Here is a 21,546-nt window from a genome sequence, read left to right on the forward strand (position 1 = left end):
CCTTCGGGTCCAAACCAGCCATCAGCACATGGGGGGTGACCATCGCCCGACCGCCTTCGGGTCCAAACCAGCCATCAGCACATGGGGGTGACCATCACCCGACCGCCTTGGGTCCAAACCATCCATCAGCACATGGGGGTGACCATCACCCGACCGCCTTGGGTCCAAACCAGCCATCAGCACATGGGGGTGACCATCGCCCGACCGCCTTCGGTCCAACCAGCCATCAGCACTGGGGGTGACCATCACCCGACACCTTTGGGTCCAAACCAGCCATCAGCACATGGGGGGTGACCATCGCCCGACCACCTTCGGGTCCAAACCAGCCATCAGCACATGGCTCCAGAGACTGTGAGCAGAAGCCACTCGTTACACAGCTACGCAGCGCTCACAGCTCTAACTGTGCAATTAGAGCGTTACACCGACACAAAGTTCTACAGCACGCCATTAACGTCAACAACAAACTGCCCCTGAAGCGCAGGCAAGGCGGCCGTTAAAGCACCTTCACTCAGGAGCTGAAGTTTGGCAAAGCCCCATGGGAGCGTGAAAGACAGGAAGCATCGCACGGCAGGAAGCCGAACCTTCCCCTCAGACAGCCACGTCACGCGGGACGTCCCAAAGGAACGCAGGAGAAGAGGCCGCACTTTCCTAGAGAGTCTGAGCAGCAGGGACTCCCTGCAGGAATTTTAAAAAACCTGAACTTCGGGCCAAGACTGAATACCCCAGCAAAATGGTTCCTGAAGGCAGCAGTGAATGGCCCCACCCTACCTGCCCCCCCATAAAGTCACTGTTTTTTTGGGTTAAACCCCAGGTGATTCGGGGGTGCAGGTGAAATTTAAAGCCAGCTGGGCTGGATGCTGTACTGAATTTGGCCGGTCCAAAACCAAAACAGCTCATCTGTTCAGCTTCTCCGGATGATTCTCCTCCACTGCTTGGCTGCGGTTCGCCAGTCTACACGTCTCCAGCAGCCACGGATACTGGTGGGAGGTGAAAACCATTGTTCTCCAAACGCTGCATGTAATCAGCTTCCACCGAGCTCTGGAAACCAGCTCTGTTTCTGTGACCGTGAAAGAGAAACGAGTTTCTGAAACTGCACATCCGTGATGAGCGCAGCTCAGAACATTACCATCTTTTTTAAATGAGAGCGCTGTTGGGCGCAGGAATTAATATGCCCCAAACGCGTCTCTGCAGCCCACGGAAAATTCATCTCTACCTACGGAAGAATTCTCACAAGGGCTAGTGGCGGTTCCAACAAGCGAGTACTGTTAGCCTGTTCTGCGCATCACACAGCCGAACCCGGGACCTTTCAAACGTCCACTCCACAGGACACACAGCCGAACCCGGGCCCTTTCAAACGTCCACTCCACAGGACACACAGCCGAACCCGGGACCTTTCAAACGTCCACTCCACAGAACACACGGCCGAACCCGGGCCCTTTCAAACGTCCACTCCACAGGACACACAGCCAAACCCGGGCCCTTTCAAACGTCCACTCCACAGGACACACGGCCGAACCGGGCCCTTTCAAACGCCACTCCACAGACACACAGCCGAACCCGGGCCCTTTCAAACGTCCACTCCACAGGACACACAGCCGAACCCGGGCCCTTTCAAACGTCCACTCCACAGGACACACAGCCGAACCCGGGCCCTTTCAAACGTCCACTCCACAGAACACACAGCCGAACCCGGGCCCTTTCAAACGTCCACTCCACAGGACACACAGCCGAACCCGGGCCCTTTCAAACGTCCACTCCACAGGACACACAGCCGAACCCGGGCCTTTCAAAACGTCCACTCCACAGGACACACAGCCGAACCCGGGACCTTTCAAACGTCCACTCCACAGGACACACAGCCGAACCCGGGCCCTTTCAAACGTCCACTCCACAGGACACACAGCCGAACCCGGGCCCTTTCAAACGTCCACTCCACAGGACACACAGCCGAACCCGGGCCCTTTCAAACGTCCACTCCACAGGACACACAGCCGAACCCGGGCCCTTTCAAACGTCCACTCCACAGGACACACAGCCAAACCCGGGCCCTTTCAAACGTCCACTCCACAGGACACACAGCCGAACCCGGGACCTTTCAAACGTCCACTCCACAGGACACACAGCCGAACCCGGGACCTTTCAAACGTCCACTCCACAGGACACACACATTGGCAAAAAAGGGAGGGGAAAACAGAAGGTGGAGGCAGGGTGACAAAAGAACCAACGACAGGTTTCTGAATTTAACCAGAAATTGATCAAATACAACTGTGACGGTCTGTGTCCTAGTATTCATCAAAGAGACAGGATTTTTTCTCTTGGCAATTTCTCTTGGCTTACGCCATTCACTGAACTTATCATTTAATTAAATTCACAGAAAGGGACTACAGCAGTTCTGGACGGAAAGATTCTGAAGAAGCCACTTCCACAGGAGCCGATGGCCAAACTGAAGACGAAGCCTCTGAAGGTGACGGACGCTACAGACGAGGAATCCGGGACCCAAATCGGCCGGAGATAATGGCCTTGTGTCCGGAGCGGGGACGGAGCGCACGAGCACAGACCTGACCCCTGAGCTCACAGCCCACCCGCCACAGCACAAAGAGAGGCCTGTTTCCCGCCATCAGAGAGAGAGCCGCTCGGCTCCTCCCACACAGGCGCCACTCCGCGGGTGCAGGGGCCAACGGCACCGCTTTCAGCAGCATCAAAAACAAACACGCGCAAGAGTTCCATTTCACAAAACCTCATTACCGGTAAAAAAAAAGTACCTAACTTTAGTCAGAGAAGCAGGCATTTAATGGCCTAAAAGAATGTCGAACTAGAGTTCTGTTTGAAATGAAATAACCGTAATTAGCATAACTTGAACGAAGAATGAAAAGCACGACACCGCAAAAAATAAACAAATAACGACGGTAGATTGAAAATTATAAACAGCGATTCAGGACAAACTTATTTTTTTTTGGCCTCAAGAAAAAGCCTCCCCAATTCAGCCCCCGACCAGGGGCAGCCCCGCTGGCTCCGTACGGGTGGATGTGCTGTTCCACGGAGCGGAAAGAGTCGGTTATCTCCCCGGCACAGGCGGCCGGGGGTCCTGTCCTGCTGATCCCTGGCCTGACTCAGCAGTGCGCCGTGACAGGCAGGCCAAGCCGCCCGCCGCTATCGCCACGCGACAGCGCAGCCCAACCAAACCGCCAACAGGAACAGGGAGAATGGAGCTCCCGACCTGTCCGTCACAGAGCTCCGCCCACTCAGAGCGTCTCTACGTCGAGCGCAGGCCCCGCCCCCCAGCAACCACACACGAGAACAATGTGTTCTGGTTCTGCATGTCTGTTTGGACCCTTTAAGAGTCACCGGAACACTAGTGCAGATGGCTTGAGTGTTTTCCCTTCCTTCATCATGTTTATGGAAAGTTTCATTATCATTCAGCTATTAAGAGGAGACACTTGGGCTGAGGGGGGAAAAGTCCCACCAGGTTGTATGGGGACAGTGTAGAGCTCTTCTCTGCCTGGGTGACCCCTGTTTTATTCTGCAGGAGGCGCGACTCCATCAGGGGGCTTGACTATCCCAGAATTCCTGGCTGATGGCATCATCATGCCCAGGGCCACGCCCCGCTCCGCTCCTGAGGGGCCCGTTCCGCTCCGCTCCTGAGGGCCCCGCTCCGCTCCTGAGGGGCCCGCTCCGCTCCTGAGGGGCCCGCTCCGCTCCTGAGGGGCCCGCTCCGCTCCTGAGGGCCCCGCTCCGCTCCTGAGGGGCCCGCTCCGCTCCTGAGGGGCCCGCTCCGCTCCTGAGGGCCCCGCTCCGCTCCTGAGGGGCCCGCTCCGCTCCTGAGGGGCCCGCTCCGCTCCTGAGGGGCCCGCTCCGCTCCTGAGGGGCCCGCTCCGCTCCTGACAGCCACGCAGATCAGGCTGGGCAGTTTCCAGCTCTGAGCCCAAGTGTTCCAACAGCACAGGAGGCAGAAGACCCGCTGGTTACTGCTGCTACGTTAGCTCTAACCCTAACCTTAACACCAACACCAACTACTACACATCAGCAGTTCTGACGTTTCCACCACAGCTCCGACTGTCTCAGACACCAGTCATTTTAGACAGAAGTGCACAATTATGACAAAAACTTAAAGACATCAAATTAAATACGTGACCTTCCGATGTGAAATAGTAATGCGTATGATCCTGCTCTTAGCCACAAAGAGAGCCAGGCCTTATCTGTGCCAAAGCCCCTACTGACGAGTCCTGCTGCTTAATTTAGCCATCTTCATACTGCTCAGCAGGCTGTAAACTTTACTGCAGGCGAGGTCTATAAGAAGATAACGTATCTCTACAGGCACAGCAGCAGATGCAGCGGAAGTGCGTGTGTGTGTGTGTGTGTGTGTGTGTGTTTGTGTGTGTGTGTGTGTGCGTGTGTGTGTTTGTAATCCAGAGTCCAGGGTGTCCATACCGCAGTCAGTTATCTGTGCCGTGTGTGAGCCAGTGCAATTTAAAAACAGGGAGAAGGAAACAGCTCCTCACCGGTTCAAATGAAACTGAACGAAAGCGAACGAACCGACAGAAACCGAGGGAAACGGCACCGCACAGAAGCACAGGGGCCACATTAGAACACATACAGCTAACTGTATCCCTAACTTTGACCCCAACACATACGCGTCCACACGGAACCCAAACGGAACGCCGCCAGGACAGGGATCGCTCTTATATCCTGTCACCGCAAAACTACACAGAAAATTCAACCAGGGAGAAACAGAGGAAATGTACTGAAACCATACAACATCCCACCGGGCTATCGGCAGGACAGCAGGAAGCGAGAATCGATTACACGCAGCTTCGGATCAGGGGCCGGAGAGCAGAGCTGGGAGTGGACAGGACAGGACAGGACAGGACAGGCCTGATCGCAGGCCCGCAGCGACGCCTCAGTGACAGAACTCCGGCTGCAAGGTTCAAGGCCCCGCGGACTACAGCTTTAATTAACCCTTTGAAGAGCAGGTTTCTGGGAATGTTTTTTTTTTTTTTTTTTTTCAAAATTCTAAGTCAGTGTTCTAGAACCTTATTTCTTTCATTTACCAGTAGTGATTGTGACATCAGCATTAGAATGTTCAGTTAAGAACATTCTATTCACACATTTGTGATGTCACAGATGCTCTGAAGGGCATTAGTGGTGCAGATGAAGGCAGTACGGTCTGTGAGGACAAGGATCTCCACACAGTAACCGGCAGCTGTAATGTGCTGTAAAGACGCTACGGGCTGGCCTGGCTCTCTGTGCTGTGTGGAGCCGGCTGATTTCTGGGACGGGACTGTGGGAATCGGCCAGCATCAGACTCCCTGGAGCATAGGCACTACCTCCCCCGCAGGCAACCGAGGGCCCCGCCTGCCCCGCCCGAGCCACGGCCCCCAGGGGCCCCGCCGTCGCCGCGGCTGCTCAGACGCGGCTTTGCACAAATGCCACAGGAAATGGCGCCATCCAAACAGACTGAAGACAACATCTGGAGGCACCCCAGCCCAACCCTTCCCCAAGACCCTCCCCAACACCGGGAAGAACTGAGAACCGAACACAGACCAGATCATTCAGGGATGGAAAAGGAGAAATTTCAAATAAAAATACAAAAACACAGAAAAAGAACTTTAAAAAACCTCAACAATGAACCCAAGGAAACCACCTGAACACCACAGCCATCTGGTCATGAAGTCTGAACGTTCTTACCAACGCTTAACACCATGCTTAACATACATTTCTGAATATAAACCTTCAATTATCACAAAGCTCCATGATTCCATACTACACTAGTCAGCACTACAAAAAGTAGGACTAGTGTGTTTTTATTTTTTTTTCCAAGCATCAATTTTTCTCATTTGTAATAACGGTCGACTCCACCTAAAATAACAGGCATTACTGCTGTAGTTTTTAGCTGCGACCAGCAGCTCTATAGCTCTGTCTGTCGGTCGGTCGGTCGGTTGGTCCACAGAAGTGTCCCACCCCATAGCAGCCACAGTTTTCGCCCCAGGAGGCTGAAATTTGGCATGGACGTTGGTCATGACCGAAGGTACAGCTGAGTAACTTTCAAGGCCGATTGACCAAGAGGGGGTGTGGCGATGGGTGTAGCCTATCACAAAAAGGCGCATAACTCCCGAATGGATTCAGATTTGCACAAGATTTTGTGGAAAGGTTGGTCATGAGCTTATACGGTCAATGGTCATGAGCTTATACGGTCAGTGGTCATGAGCCAAAGAAGAGGTCACGGGTTTGTGTGAGGGTGTGTGCGTGGACGCGTGCACACATGGATGCATGCGCGTGTCTGGCACTCTGTGAAGGCACCGGGAGCTTTCGGCACGCCCGCCATGCCCGGTCCAGCCCATGCTGCCGTCAGTCAGTTCCGATTAGCTGCATGGCTAGCCGTTTTATCAGCGCTCTGAGAGCCCTCCGCCTGATTACAGTGGTCAGCGCCCTCAGATTAAAGCCAGCCAGGAGGCAGATCAAATTAGATCAGCCAGCCGCCAAACTCCTATTGTGTGCGTCCACAGTGCGGGTCCACTCGACAGAGGCTGCTGGCCATTACAGAAATACAAAACTAAAGAGAGACCCAGGGGTTTTCACTGGGGGTCACAGGCAGTGAGCCAAGCTGAAGAAAGAAACCAAGTAAACAAGCAGCCTAGCCTTAGCATTACCGGCTGCTTCCTAGCGATGCTAACTGGCTCAAAGAATCCAACCAGTTCAAGCTGCTAACGGGAAGGGCTGCGTGTTTATTCAGCATTAGCGAAAACAGAACCATCGTTTAGGTATCTAATTACATCGCAGGGATCTTAGAGAAGCCGCTCCCAGAGATCACTGTCACCAAACACGGGCGAACATGAGGCAGCACACGCAGGTCAGGGAACCAACAGCAGCGACGCCCTGGCAAGCAGAGGAGAACACAGGGATGACGGTACCCAGTCCACCACCTGAGGGAGCGCCGCGGCTAACGCTAACGTGCATCACCTGAGCAGTGCGGCAGAGCCGCGGCTAACGCTAACGGGCATCACCTGAGCAGCGAGGGAGAGCGGCGGCTAACGCTAACGGGCATCACCTGAGCAGCGAGGCAGAGCCGCGGCTAACGCGCATCACTTGAGCAGTGAGGCAGCACTACGGCTAACGCTAACGGGCATCACCTGAGCAGTGAGGCAGCAATGCGGCTAACGCTAACGGGCATCACCTGAGCAGCGAGGGAGAGCGGCGGCTAACGCTAACAGGCATCACCTGAGCAGTGAGGCAGCAATGCGGCTAACGCTAACGGGCATCACCTGAGCAGCGAGGGAGAGCCGTGGCTAACGGGCATCACCTGAGCAGTGCGGCAGAGCCGCGGCTAACGCTAACGGGCATCACCTGAGCAGTGCGGCAGAGCCGCGGCTAACGCTAACGAGCATCACCTGAGCAGTGAGGGAGAGCCGCGGCTAACACTAACGTGCATCACTTGAGCAGTGAGGGAGAGCCGCGGCTAACACTAACGTGCATAACCTGAGCAGCGAGGCAGAGCTTTAGCATCACCAGAGCCGCCGCTAACGAACAACATCCACGCTGCACAGCGGGGAAACGCGGCGAGCCCGGCTCGCTCACCCGCGAAGGACAAAGACGGGAATAAACGGCGCTGAAGACGCACAGACCTGGCAGAAACGGACCGAGGCCTGACTGAAGGCCCGGAGAGCATTCAGACAACATCCAGGTCCAGGACAGACCCAGCAGAAGACGGCAGTCACACGGGTTAGAAACGCAAACCCTGCAGAAACCCATAACTCCTCCACCCCTGCGTAATCCGTTACACGCTCACAAGAGTTATCACCTGTAAACATATAAACACAGCCGCCACTCCTGCGAAGCCTCTAATCCCACACGTTCTGCAGGCTGCTCAACCTCATCAAGCAGCTGCTAGTAAACTCTAACAAAAACCCACTTTTCTAACTCTGCAGCTCCGACGTCTACTTTCCTTGCAGGCTTGCGGCTGCAGGAACTGGAGCTGGTCCGAGGCAAATCTGATCAAATTCTGCTTCAGAGCGCAGTTGCTGTTAGCATTTGGAGGGAGACTGTGCGGATGGAAAACAAAATTGATGTAATCGTGAAGTGAGGAGAGCATTAACATACCGTCAAAGGAATGCCGGGCAGGGGGGCCTAGGGGGGGACGTCCGCACTCTCCAGCCAGAGGGAGCCTGGCTCAACCCCCCCACCCCCCCCGCCTGACCTCGTTTCCACTCCCACTGCTGCCCCCCACTCCTGAGGAATCCCCCCCACCCCACAGCACCCCCCTTCTCCCACAGCACCCCCCACCCCACAGTACCCCCCTTCTCCCACAGCACCCCCCACCCCACAACACCCCCTTCTCCCACAGCACCCCCCACCCCACAGCACCCCCCTTCTCCCACAGCACCCCCCACCCCACAGTACCCCCCTTCTCCCACAGCACCCCCCACCCCACAGCACCCCCTTCTCCCACAGCACCCCCCCCCCCACCACAACACCCCCTTCTCCCACAGCACCCCCCAACCCACAGCACCCCCCTTCTCCCACAGCACCCCCCCCCCACCCCACAACACCCCCTACTCCCACAGCACCCCCCCCACCCCACAACACCCCCCTTCTAAAATCTCACATGGCAAAAAATAAGAAAAATGGGGGTTTTGGGTGCCTCCGATAAACTCTCCGATAAGGCATATAAGGAAAAGAAATCAGCCTGCATGAGCATCACAGGAGAGATGGGTTTTGTATCTTTAATAACAAAAATGCCTGTATCCTGAAAAGGAAGCACAACATAGCACAAGTAAGATTAATTGCTAATCTTTTGAGAACATGCCATTGTGGTCTCTCTCATAATCTTTCTTATGATTGACAACCTTTGAGGCCAGCCCACCAAAAACACAGCCAAGTTCATTCCTTTTTTTAACTGGGAGCTGTCCATGTCGTGGGAACAAAGAAATATCGCTTTTCAAAGGCACAAAATTAAACCCACATTCATTCATGACGCAAGTAGAAGAGGTGTACTGTCAGAGTGCAAGGTGTAATGTCCGTTACAAAAACAACGCGGCAGAATTAATGACTGAGGAACCTGACAAACTGAGATCAAACTGAGGAACCCGCAAACTGAGCTCAAACTGAGTTCCACATGAGCAACTACAAGCTCAGATTCAGTACGTATAGAGGAAGGCTAGTAGCTGGCATTCAACACCTCAAAGAAGACAACAGTGCAGACAGCAGGCCTGGGTACAATGCGTAACTGAAATACTTCAACCCACACATGCTGGCAAAATTTAAAGATGCTCCTGTAGGAAGTGTTACCACCTAAAGTATACAATGCTATGAAAACACAACTTTGTATTGGTGAAAATAATTGTTTCGAATAATAATTAACAGTACTGAGCCCGCAGCACATTCACTCATGGCTAAAAGGTTTTTAAAAAATATTTCCAGGTGATAGGCTAAGTCTTGTTATTGAGGCACCGCTTGGCTTCTACCAACAGCACTGCAGGTAACACACCCCCACCAGCCTGACGTCACACAGCACACACACAGTAATGCACTCATCACCGTACACACCCTTCACAAAACACACACACACCCATCAAATTACACTGGTGGTACTCATAAGTATTCCGTCTCTAATAGGTACCCGGATACGACTATCGACGGCGTGCACCTGTGTGCGTATATAGATGTACATTGACTTTTTATTGCGGTTTTTAAGCCTCTGAGAAGGACAGGTAACTGCCAGCACTCAGCTCCCTGTGAAGCCCTCTGAACACACGTTGCTGGGAGCCTGTGGAGTGGAATGACGTCGCCTGGAGGCCAGGATATATTTAGGCCGCTTCGCGCACGCAGGCGGGCAGGAGCCGGACGCCAGGCGCACGGCGCAGCGCGACTGTCAACAAGGGCAAGCGCTGGACTTTGCCACCCGTCGCCACGGGCATGAAAACCGCCGTCAGAAGAGACAGAGGAACAGGAAGTCCCGTCACTCTCCTCAGACGGGAAACGGCTTCGTTCACTTTCAATAAGGAACCCGTGCAGAACACACGCACACACGCGTACGCACGCGCACAAAAAGAGAACAAAGAATGCACTGGAAAGAAAGAGGGGTGACATTAATCTATTAAGGCATGGGTGTTAGTGTTCATCCACAAAAGGCCATAAGGACTGAGATCTATTTAAATAGCTTACTTCTGAAATCACTAAAAAAAAAAAAAAAAAAAACCTGTTTTAATGCATGTTTTTAATTGAACCTGAAGGTTTTTATGTCTAATATTTCTAGGATAATTAAAGAGACACTATACGGTAAAAAGTATGTGAACACCTGGACATCACACCCATATGTGCTAGTTGAAAATCTCATTCCAAAACCATGGGCATTCATATGGAGTTTGTCCACCCTTTGCTGCTGTAACAGCCTCCACTCTTCGGGGAAGGCATCAGCGATGTTGGGCACTGATTGAGCGATTAGGCCTGGCTCGCATGATGATCCCAGGTGCTGGGTGGGGTTGAGGTCAGGGCTCTGTGCAGGCCAGCCAAGTTCTGCCACACCAAACTCAGCAAACCATTTCTTTATGGACCTCGCTTTATGCCTGGGAGCATTGTCATGCTGACACAGGAAAGGCCCTAACCCAAACCATGAAAAACAGCCCCAGACCATTATTCTCCTCCACCAAACTTTACACTAGACACTATGCATTCAGACAGGTAGAGTTTTCTTGATGGTGAAGCATGATTTATAACTCCAGAGAGCTCTAGAGAACTCCAGCCCAATGGCAGTGTGCTTTACACCACTTCAGCCGACACTTGGCATTGCACATGGTGGTCTTATGCTTATGTCCGGCGGCTCGGTCATGGAAACCCACTTCACGAATCTCCCAACAAACAATTATTGTGCTGACGTTGCTTCCAGAGGCAGTCTGGAACTCGGTAGTGAGTGCGGCGACCGAGGACAGACGATCTGTACACGCTACGCGCTTCAGCACTCAGAAGTCCCGTTCTGTGAGCTTGTGTGGCCTACCGCTTTGCGGCTGAGCTGTTTTTGCTCCTAGACGTTTCCGCTTCACAATAACAGCACACAGAGTTGACTGGGACAGCTCTAGCAGGGCAGACGCTGAAAGTCACTGAACTCTTCAGTACGACCCATTCTAATGCCAATGTTTGTCTGTGGAGATTGCATGCCAATACGCTTGATTGTATGCACCTGTATGCACCCAGCAATGGGTGTGGCTGAAGTAGCCATAATGTCATTATGCAAGCTGCTTTTCAGTAAAATGAAGTGCATTTTCATGCTTTTAAACATGCCGGCACCCAACCTACATTTCAGAAATCTGAGCATAGGAGAAAATGCTTGGGCCAGATCAGGAAACATATGACTTAGAGAAACGGTGATGAGGGCGAGAGGAGATCACAGTGAGCTTAAAAGAACAGACGGTCATTACAGGGTTTCTTGCGTAAGGTGGGAAGTTTTTTCTGACATCTTATTTCAACCTGTCATTCCATCCTCCAACACCAAGAGGGCAGTACAGCTCTTTCAAGCTACTTATTAAGCAACCAACACATTCCAGTACCATAATCATCTCAAGGAATCAACTAAATGGAAATTTGCTTCCTTGCTGCAGCAGGCTTTTCATCTGGCTCTTAACTGCGAAATAGGTCATGTTCCTTTAACTGCTAACTGCTGATTACAGTGCCCACAGTGCAGTTCTGAGGACAAAGACTGAAATACAAGTTACATTTATCCCTGGTCACATGATCAGGGAAAATTCAGGGCCCTGAAGATGCGACATTAACGTGTTAAAGCTGACTCAGTAAGAAGAAAGAACTTCAGGATTGAGAACCACCAGCAAACATGTCCACGAACCCTGTTGTCAGTATACTCAGTGAGAACACCGCACCGTTTAAAGTCACTCCACGCCGCTGGGGCGTGAATAATTATGAATAATTACGAGGCAGCTATTAACCGGGGCTGGAACCTCGCCCAAACCTCCGTCTCGCGGCTACGCCATGGATGTATAAAGAGAAGGGCTACGTGAGATCACAACACAAAACAAAAAGTTTCAAGTGTTTAAAGTGCCTTTAGTTTATCTAGCTATGCAAAAGAAGAAAAAAAAGGCAAAGGAGATGGTACGTTCGCCCTCTAAATCAGAGTAGGACGGAGAATGGAGAGTTTTGTCTGTACATTCGGCAAATGCGGAGTTTAGACGAGGGGGTCCACTTTCTCTTATTTCCGAATGTGTGCTAGGCGTTTTGATGACCTGCTGAAACAAGTAGCACCATTCATCAAACATGCGGGATCTCACAGAATTCCCATCTCTGCAGAACAGAGATTGGCGTTGACTCTCCATACATAAGCATGTGAAGTGTGCCCTCTGAACTCCGTGACGTAAACAACCATGTGATATTTGGACCAATAGCTGAGAGGGGGAGGTCGGAGAACAAGAAAGACATTTTCTAAAAGTTCTCCCTGTAGGCCGTCGCACACTGCACCGTGAGAACACACAACACCGCGTCTTTTTGTTCTTCAGTTGTTCTCATTGTGTCTTTTTGCTCAAAAAGTTCTACTTCTTACGAAGTACACTGCCTACTTAAGAGTTGCGGGAGGGCACCAGTCTGGCGAATGGGAGGAAGTAAAACTGTCCCTGAAGCACACCCGCCATCTTTCCTCGGCACGCCTCCCGATCCAGCCGCCAACTCCGCGGCTCCGCACCGCCAGCCCGGGAAACGGCCGGGTCTGACCCACATCAAAGCCAGCGAGCATTCTCACTCCGGCCCTTCCTGACCCAAGCCACACGCACACAAAGACTGGCTGGAACGGGCCTTTCAGAAACAGTTCCCATTTTCAATAGCCTACATTTCAAACCGGAATGGGGCTACTGACTAAGAGCACTTCAGGATGGCTTTGATAACTACCATTTAGGCTAACTGCAGTTGTTTGCTTACGTAGCTTATGACATTACCATTTATGCTGAATTTAATATTAATAACTGAAAGTGATTCCTGGAGGTAGGCTATTTGACGAATACTGCATCGTCTGGTTTCATTAGTTCATGAGGGGAAAAGAGGCAAGGGGAAGAAAAAAAAAACACATACCACGAGAAAAGCAGAAACCGAGAGGAGGGAATAAATAAACAGAATCACTTCTTTTTAAAAGCCGAGAAACAGCTGCCCTGCATGCGGCTGTGTCAGGAGAACGAGGGGTTGCATGCCATTACAAGAGACAGCGTGGAGTCTGCCCCTGCGAACGGCCCTTCTGAGCCTAACCCTAACCCCAACTCCAACCCCAACCCCGCACCCGCCAAAACAGCTCCAAAAACAGCCTCCTTTTCTGTCAGCACCCTGCAGACAGAGCTGCAATAGTGTCCCTGAAACTAGACAACTGTAATAGTGTACTAAATAGAGCTAAGGCTATTACACCACTTCAGACTTACAGACCAAACTCTCACACATCAAACCCTAAACCAGCGGGCTGGGCACCAGCTCGACTGCTGGATATTCAGCCTAAAGTCTCCGTCTTAAAGCCAAAATACTTTTCTCCAAACTAGCCCCTAAGGCAGAGAGCTTGTTTTTTAGAAGCAATTAATGCAGCCCGGGGTAACCTGCTACTTCTCACACAACACGCCCATTGCAAAGAGCTTCTTTTTTTTTTTTTTTTTTAAAGATGATGGGAATTGTAGTCTTTGGAGAGGTGGAATGGAGCTGACGAGGCCCCGGAAGTGAAACCCGGCAGCAGAACGACGGTTCCGCTGTTCTCACGTTTCAAAACGCTGCGCCGCAAAGCGACAGCCATGGAAACCCAAATCGTCCCGCACGGCGACCCCAACCATTTCAGGCCTTTTCAGACGAGGGGGGATCTCCAGCCAAAAAGACCCACACAAAACAAACCGTAACCGAATTTCCCCTGAAAGACGGGCCATTAGTCCGGATTACATGTCCGTGCGCTGACGCACGGCAGAGCTCCACCCTATTCAGAGCGCGGATAGAGTAACTGATACTCCAGCTTTCCGTCCAGGCTCTGCTCGGCACGTCTGCTGCGCTCCGTCTCCATGCAGACGAGCCTCACAACTGCACATCAAACCGGGAAGATTACAAACGGCCTCGATTTCACAGCTGAAAACCTACCTCTGCCCCTGAGAGACTGCGAGGTCCACTACTGCACCAGGGGGAATGAGAAGCTGGGCCCGTTCCGTGCAGAATGACGTCATGCCAGTAAAATTCACTGCTGTGTGCACGGTGAAGGCCTCTGTGCAGGGGACAGATCTCCGGGATAGAGCAGCCATCGGCTCATCCAGTCAAAGCCCATTTGGCAGACCAGCCATCTTACAATGCACCTCCATTCATTTCGCTGGCCATGCATGGGGGGCCAAACCTGATTACGTTTACTAAAGATGGAGGGGGGTCATTAAGAACTGAACTGGCCCCAAGTCTGAGGAACCCCTGTGCCACAGTCACCCTCAGACTGGAGCGGGAAGAGAAAGATAAATATGCTGGGACATTTCTTGCCCCGTTTTTTTCTTTCTTTTTCTTTTTACAATTCTAGCCACAGTTCCTCCCAGCATGGAAAGCTAATCATCTCTGAACCCTCCTTCATTAAGTCAGAGCAGCCCAGACAAGCACACGCTCCCTTCCTACAGCGACACGACACCAAACACACACCGCAAGTCTGACGCTCGCGCAGGACGCAGGAATAGTCCGGATCCAACGGCGGGCCGCAGGACCCATCCACACACACACAGAGCGTTAACAAAAAACCCCCGAAAAGCAGCGGAAGAGGCGATGACATCAGCGTGGCTCTGAATGCAGTTTTGTGTCAGACAGCCTCCAGTGCACTGTGGGTTTGGGAGAGTAGTAGAGGCTTGGGGGAGCAGTAGAGGTTTTGGGGAGCAATAGAGGTTTTGGGGAGCAATAGAGGTTTTGGGGGAGCAGTAGAGGCTTTGGGGGAGCAACAGAGGTTTTGGGGGAGCAGTAGAGGTTTTGGGGGAGCAGTAGAGGTTTTGGGGGAGCAGCAGAGGTTTTGGGGGAGCAGTAGAGGTTTTGGGGGGCAGTAGAGGTTTTGGGGGAGCAGTAGCTACGTGTCGACAGCAGCACACCCACGCTGCCCAATACAGAGCATGAGCCGTTTTAACTGCTTGGAGCTGATCACCTTTCAGGTGGAATTAATAATGCAGCACATGCCCATGAAGTGGCCCCAAGCAGACGCACACCTCACTTCCGCGAACCGCCAAAGGGAAAGAGACGACACCACACACAGCTGTATCTGAGATTCTGTATCTGAGCGTGTGTATGTGTGTATGTGTGTCTATGTGTAGGTGGGGGGGGGGGGGTTTACACACTCCCTACTGCCCGTTCAGCAGTAAGCTCCGTTTCCTACACCAGGGAAGCGGGTCACGCCCCTCCACAGACTCTGGGAACATGAACATGACAGCGCACTCTGCCTGACCCTCAGCTACACCGCCCATCAAGCAGAGAAAACACACCAATCCACCGGGAAGGCCGATCTGGTGAACTTACGGACCCCAATAATGCCCCCCCCCCCCCCCCCCCCAAAGTTATGGAGTTTCAACTTTAACCAATTTTAATTATTTCTCATTCCTTCAAAAGGAACTTTCACTTTCCTGCCTAATCCACCACAGCCATGGCACAAACCACAGCTAAGTACCAAAAAAACTACTTAGCACACAAACCACAGCTCAGTACCAGAAAAAACAACTTGGCACACAAACCACAGCTAAGTACCAGAAAAAACAACTTAGCACACAAGCCACAGCTCAGTACCAAAAAAACAACTTAGCACACAAACCACAGCTAAGTACCAAAAAAACTACTTAGCACACAAACCACAGCTCAGTACCAAAAAACAACTTAGCACACAAACCACAGCTAAGTACCAAAAAAAACAACTTAGCACACAAACCACAGCTCAGTACCAAAAAACAACTTGGCACACAAACCACAGCTAAGTACCAAAAAAACTACTTAGCACACAAACCACAGCTAAGTACCAAAAAAACTACTTAGCACACAAACCACAGCTAAGTACCAGAAAAACTACTTAGCACACAAACCACAGCTAAGTACCAGAAAAAACAACTGAGCACACAAACCACAGCTAAGTACCAAAAAAACTACTTAGCACACAAACCACAGCTAAGTACCAGAAAAAACAACTTAGCACACAAACCACAGCTAAGTACCAAAAAAACTACTTAGCACACAAACCACAGCTCAGTACCAAAAAACAACTTAGCACACAAACCACAGCTAAGTACAAAAAAAAACAACTTAGCACACAAACCACAGCTCAGTACCAGAAAAAACAACTTAGCACACAAACCACAGCTAAGTACCAAAAAACAACTTAGCACACAAACCACAGCTAAATACCTGAAAAAACAACTTGGCACACAAACCACAGCTCAGTACCAGAAAGAACAACTTAGCACACAAACCACAGCTAAGTACCAGAAAAAACAACTTAGCACACAAACCACAGCTAAGTACCAGAAAAAACAACTTAGCACACAAACCACAGCTCAGTACCAGAAAGAACAACTTAGCACACAAACCACAGCTAAGTACCAGAAAAAACAACTTAGCACACAAACCACAGCTCAGTACCAGAAAGAACAACTTAGCACACAAACCACAGCTAAATACCAGAAAAAAACAACATGCAGCCGAAACGAGAGGAACCTGCAGCGCCTCCTTTAGGTGCGTAAGCATGGCCCCAACAGCCCCGTTAGGCCCCACAGTAAAGGTCAAAGGGAACGGGCCTGAGCGGGACAGGAAGTGACAGCACTGTTGCCAAACAACCTCGTGGAGGTCCCTCTCCCACACTCCCACAGCAGGCTGTAAGCAGACCATGGCCATGTATGAATGGGTGCACTCGCCGGCTACTGAGTATACGAGTCGTACACTAGTAGTACACTCAATAGTAGGCAGGGGGCGCTGATTCAGACACAGCCCGGATTCAGACCCCATCAAGCTGCTCAAAACAGCCATTCAAGGTGCTCCATCACACTTTCTCAAAATACTCTGAATGAGCCGACATGTCAGTTATCCGGCCATTGCTGGGATGGAATGCTGATGGGGAAGCTGTTCTCCTTGTGCAACCTCGACCAGGTTCTGCTAAATGAAGGCAAATCCCTGTTCCAGGTCAGGCTTTGGAGAACACACATCCTCGCAGAACATGGCTGGTGGAGATGCTCATTACTGCCCCTGTGCTCATTACTTACAGGTGTGACGCGTAACCCCGGGGGTAACAGCCTCCGCAGGTACGTCACTGACCCGGATTTGCCTGGAGATGAGGGACTTGGGACTGTGCACAACAGAGCTCTGAAGGGCACAAACAGAACTGGTTTGTCACGGTCGTTTTTGCCTAAAGGGGGAGCAGGTCACAGTGTCGGTCCTATTCAGGACTGAACTGGCCGGCCTGAGCCCCTGCTTCACTGCAAAGTCCTGCGACACGGTTCCAACACCACCATCTACTCTCACACCACCCACAACCTCCACCTGTGTGGACCAGGCCTCTGCCCACTGCTGTTGAACGAGCTCCATGTTCATTATGAGGCTTGCAGCCGGGTGCAATCGCCACCTCCGGGAAGGTCTAACGGCCTGTGCAGGAAGCTTAGCTCTGTGGCTTATGGTCAGGCTCGCAGCTCTCCAACTCCGGCGCAGGGGCACCCACTGCTCAAGAACCGTCTGAGAGGATTCCAATAAACGTTTCAGCTAATTACGGCAGGTGACTAAGAGGGCATCCTTTCACTCAGAGCCCAAAATAGACCACACTTGTGCCCCGCAGGGAAGAGAAGCTATTATTAGGGAGGCACTGTCTGCGGGGATAAAAAAAACCACACCAGGAAAAACATTCTGCTGATTTATACAGGACACTTACGGATGCGTATGGAACAGACAGCCTGTGCTCTCCTGCGACAGGCGTATTTCTGTCCTCAGAGAGGGAAGCGCTGAAAGGCAAAAGCCCCTAGCGAAGGCCAGTCATTTTCCTGTCCATTACCACGAACAGATCAATGGAGAAAAATCACACAAAGCAGGGAACTGGGGACAAAAATGCAACATTTCCCTGGTTCCATAACTTACCAAATAGCTTTATATAGTGGGTTGACTATACGTACATGAAATTAACTGAACATACCACAGCTAGAAATACGAAGACAAGCACATAAAAAAGGACAGACAATCTGAAGGGAATGAAACTACAAGATACAAAAGTAGATTGCATATTTTGCCTTCATTCATCTTAAAGCACATTTGTTGGTTAAGACAGTCCTATCTATAGGGCCTTATGTTTGAGTCCATGGACATGAACTGATATTGAGCTATCAGGCTACATCCCACTCATCTGATTATTTAAGAGCTTACATAACTGTACATTTAAAATATATATATTTAGGACAGGAACATTGACTGCCATAAAATGCAGGAAGTAGGCCAAGGCATGCAGGTCTTTGCACCTGCCAAATGCAACTGAGAATGGTTCAAGTATTTTTCAAACAGCAAGGTGAAAACTGGATTTGTTTTCAAATCTTTTATTAACAATTTGCAGATACGCAGGACAACAATTACTCTCAAAAAACTGCCCCAATAAAAAAATAAACTGCAGGCATATTCCAGGCTAAAGAGTGTTTTTGGATTCTAATGCCTCAAAGAGAAACTTAAATCCGCACCTGAATCTGGGTATCATGTAGCAGCATTTTGTGACTGGACCTGGGAATTGGTTGGAAGCATTCGCGTAAATATTTATCCAGACAGCACGAGCTAGGGCGCCATATTTGGAAAACAAGCGTACACCATCCACTGTGATGTATCATCCTACAAAACGCCAGCAAGCAGCGAGATAGTTAGGGTTTTACGATCTCTCCAACACTCCCTTAAGAAAAATAACGAATAAGTGAAATGCAGCCAGTTTGCTTTTGAGATAATTGCTTGAGTTTAGGCCAAGCGAGCTAATAATCCGTTCAAAAAATAATTTTGTTATTGTAAAACGTTACTAGACAGCCTATAAAGCTGTTTTTTCTACAATACAGATGACGTCCGCTTAAAATGAGATGCTTAGCAGGGTACCCACCCACTAAAGACCCATCAATCTACATATGGACTCAGTATTATTTTCAAAATGTGTCGCACTATCTTTGTATGTTAACTAGCTTGCTGCGTAAATAGTTAAACGTTTCACTGTTGAAAACAATACAGTAACGTATCAAAGTAGAAGAAGATGGCCAGTTACCTATGCTTTCACAAATGAACGGTTATGAAATAAGGTGATATTAACCAACTTACTGCTAGTCTGCGTTCTCGGTCCACATTGAACCCACGTTAGCTCAGTGCAGACCGTCTGGATTCAGTCACAGCTGACTTCGTAGCTAAAGCTAGGCCAAAAAAGTACTTAAAGCTCTAACATTGGAAATTGATTTGAGCTAGCAAGCTAAATATTAGCTAGATAAAATACTACTGAACATAACCGCTTATTCTATCCAGTGTTACAAGCGTAGACTACACGGATCAGCCAACACAGAAAAACTACCTAACTAGACTAGACAAGATGAGAAAACGGCTAAGTGTGTTAGCCATTTACCATTAGCTAACGTTCCAGTCAGATGGCACACAGCCTATCAAAGATACAGCTAACAAATTATATTAACGCTACGTTAGATAGTAAACAAAGCAGAGTGACGTTTAGCTACAGTACAACGCAGAGAGACAGGCAAGCTAGTCGTACATGTAACAATGTGCTGTTTTTTTTAATGGGGGCAATAGGTCTAATGATATTTTGCTAATTGGCTAACTGGCGAAAGAGCTAATCTGAAGCAGACGGCTTCAGTGATGCGCTTCAGCTAATTTGATAGTGTACTGGATAATTTAGCAAGCTCACACGTTAAACTTTCGTTCGAGCTAGACATCGTTAACTATACAAACTAACTAAAGCTAAATGGCTAGCCATCCTATACAAGCTAGCTACTTTGTCAACTAGCAGTTGATCATCCCTCACTGCTGACAGGTTTGATAGCGAACGTTAGTTTGTAACCGTTATAGCCAATTCACGAAGCTAGCTACACTCAGTCTAAGATTAGTCTAGCCTTTACGAAAAACGGACAGAGAGAAAGGGATCTGTTAGTAATATCCGTGTTCTACTAGTGGTTTTGTAATTCACAGCTGTCCTAACCATATACCCCCGCCATGTTCCGTTTGCAAAATGTGACTTAACTTAGCAATACTGATACATAGCTAGGGCAGGCTAGCTACCTCCCTTCCGCCCGGCCTGGGCTAGCCTAAGTAGCCTTCACACAACTCGCGAGTAAAATAGTCTACTCAGTGTCTGACTTGTTGGAGAATTCTACAGCATAAATCCCCAAGCCCTGCTGTCTGACTCCACTGTTGTGAGCTCTGAACTCTAATAACGTGAATTCACCCTCACGCACCCGCTGTAACCCGCTCTGACAGCAGGGAATCTACGGATAAAGTTCGCTGTGATACTCACCGTTTCGCCCTCTCCGCTGCTCCACTAGTGTCTAGGTACGGATCAACTCCGGTCTTTGCGCTGGAAACGTCATACCCCAAGCCTCTCGCGCTTGTGCTCTTAAAAGGGCAACACCCATAGACGGTGGGCAACACCACAAGGGCCAAGGAACGGCGATGCATGACACCCACTGTATTCATGTTAGAAAACCGAATATTTAATACTTGTTATATGGAGATATACGCTATTCTGACTGAAATAATATAGCGCATATTGAGCAATATGGCGACAAACTATTAAAAAAAGCAGAGACGAACACACTTAATAGCGCCACTTTCAAAAATACCTTGTTCCCACTGTAAGCAAAACATGTTGTGTGGTTTTGTAAATTTTGATTGGCATAAATTGGAGTCCACGTGCAAAGAATCAGTTTCCCTTGTCTGGCAGATGACGCACAGATCTACCCTGTTCTTTCCCCCTGCCCGACGGGCATTGCACCCAAACCCTACCCTGAACCTTGCGAGTGGTTGGCCCACACGGTTGTCACACGTAGTCTTTTCTAGCTTGGCCCGGCCGAGACACGTGGGCTGCCCGGCCACCAGGCGCTCGCCTGCGGACAGCACCCCCAGGCCTGGCTCCAGGGATGGGTCCCGGTAACCCTATTCTGTACAGTGTAAACTTAGCTCTGAATTTGTTTACCATAAGTAGTGAAAAGCTGGTCGGTGCATGTCCTGGCAACAACCCAAGGACCCATTAGTGCTCCAGTGCTGTCAAGCAGAAGAAAAAGGAATTCCAGGCCTGGTTGGCACGGAGAACCTCTGATTCAGCAGACAGGCCACAGCTGCAGTGGCAGAAGCAAAAGCCGGGGCATGGGAGGAGTTTGGAGAGACCTTGAACTTTCGGTCAGCCCCAAAGTTGTTCTGGAAAACCATTTGGCACCTCAGGAGGGGAAAGCGGGACACCATTCAGGCTGTACTTAGCTTTGGTGAAACTCTCACCTCAACTGGGGATATTGTCGAAAGGTGGAAGGAACACTTTGAGGACTTCTTGAATCCGACAGACACGCCCCCCTTTTTGGAGGCTGAGCTGGAGCAATCTGGGGGACC

At 50.4% G+C, this 21,546-nt stretch overlaps 1 protein-coding gene across 2 annotated transcripts in view; it reads right to left on the reverse strand.

Moving 5' to 3' along the window:
* The window catches only part of rap1aa (RAP1A, member of RAS oncogene family a), a 39,783-nt gene extending 19,184 nt beyond the window's left edge, over nucleotides 1-20,599 (reverse strand). The window contains exon 1 of one of the 2 annotated variants that reach the window (XM_064300179.1): nucleotides 20,462-20,599. The gene's annotated coding sequence lies outside the window, so the exon portion shown is untranslated. Of the gene's footprint in view, nucleotides 1-19,263; nucleotides 19,403-20,461 lie in introns of those variants that run through there. The other variant, XM_064300180.1, reaches the window with a different exon arrangement.
* Between the last annotated feature and the right edge of the window lie 947 nt (nucleotides 20,600-21,546).

Source organism: Anguilla rostrata, chromosome 11 (genome assembly GCF_018555375.3).
Source record: "Anguilla rostrata isolate EN2019 chromosome 11, ASM1855537v3, whole genome shotgun sequence".
Taxonomy (NCBI): Eukaryota; Metazoa; Chordata; class Actinopteri; order Anguilliformes; family Anguillidae; genus Anguilla; species Anguilla rostrata.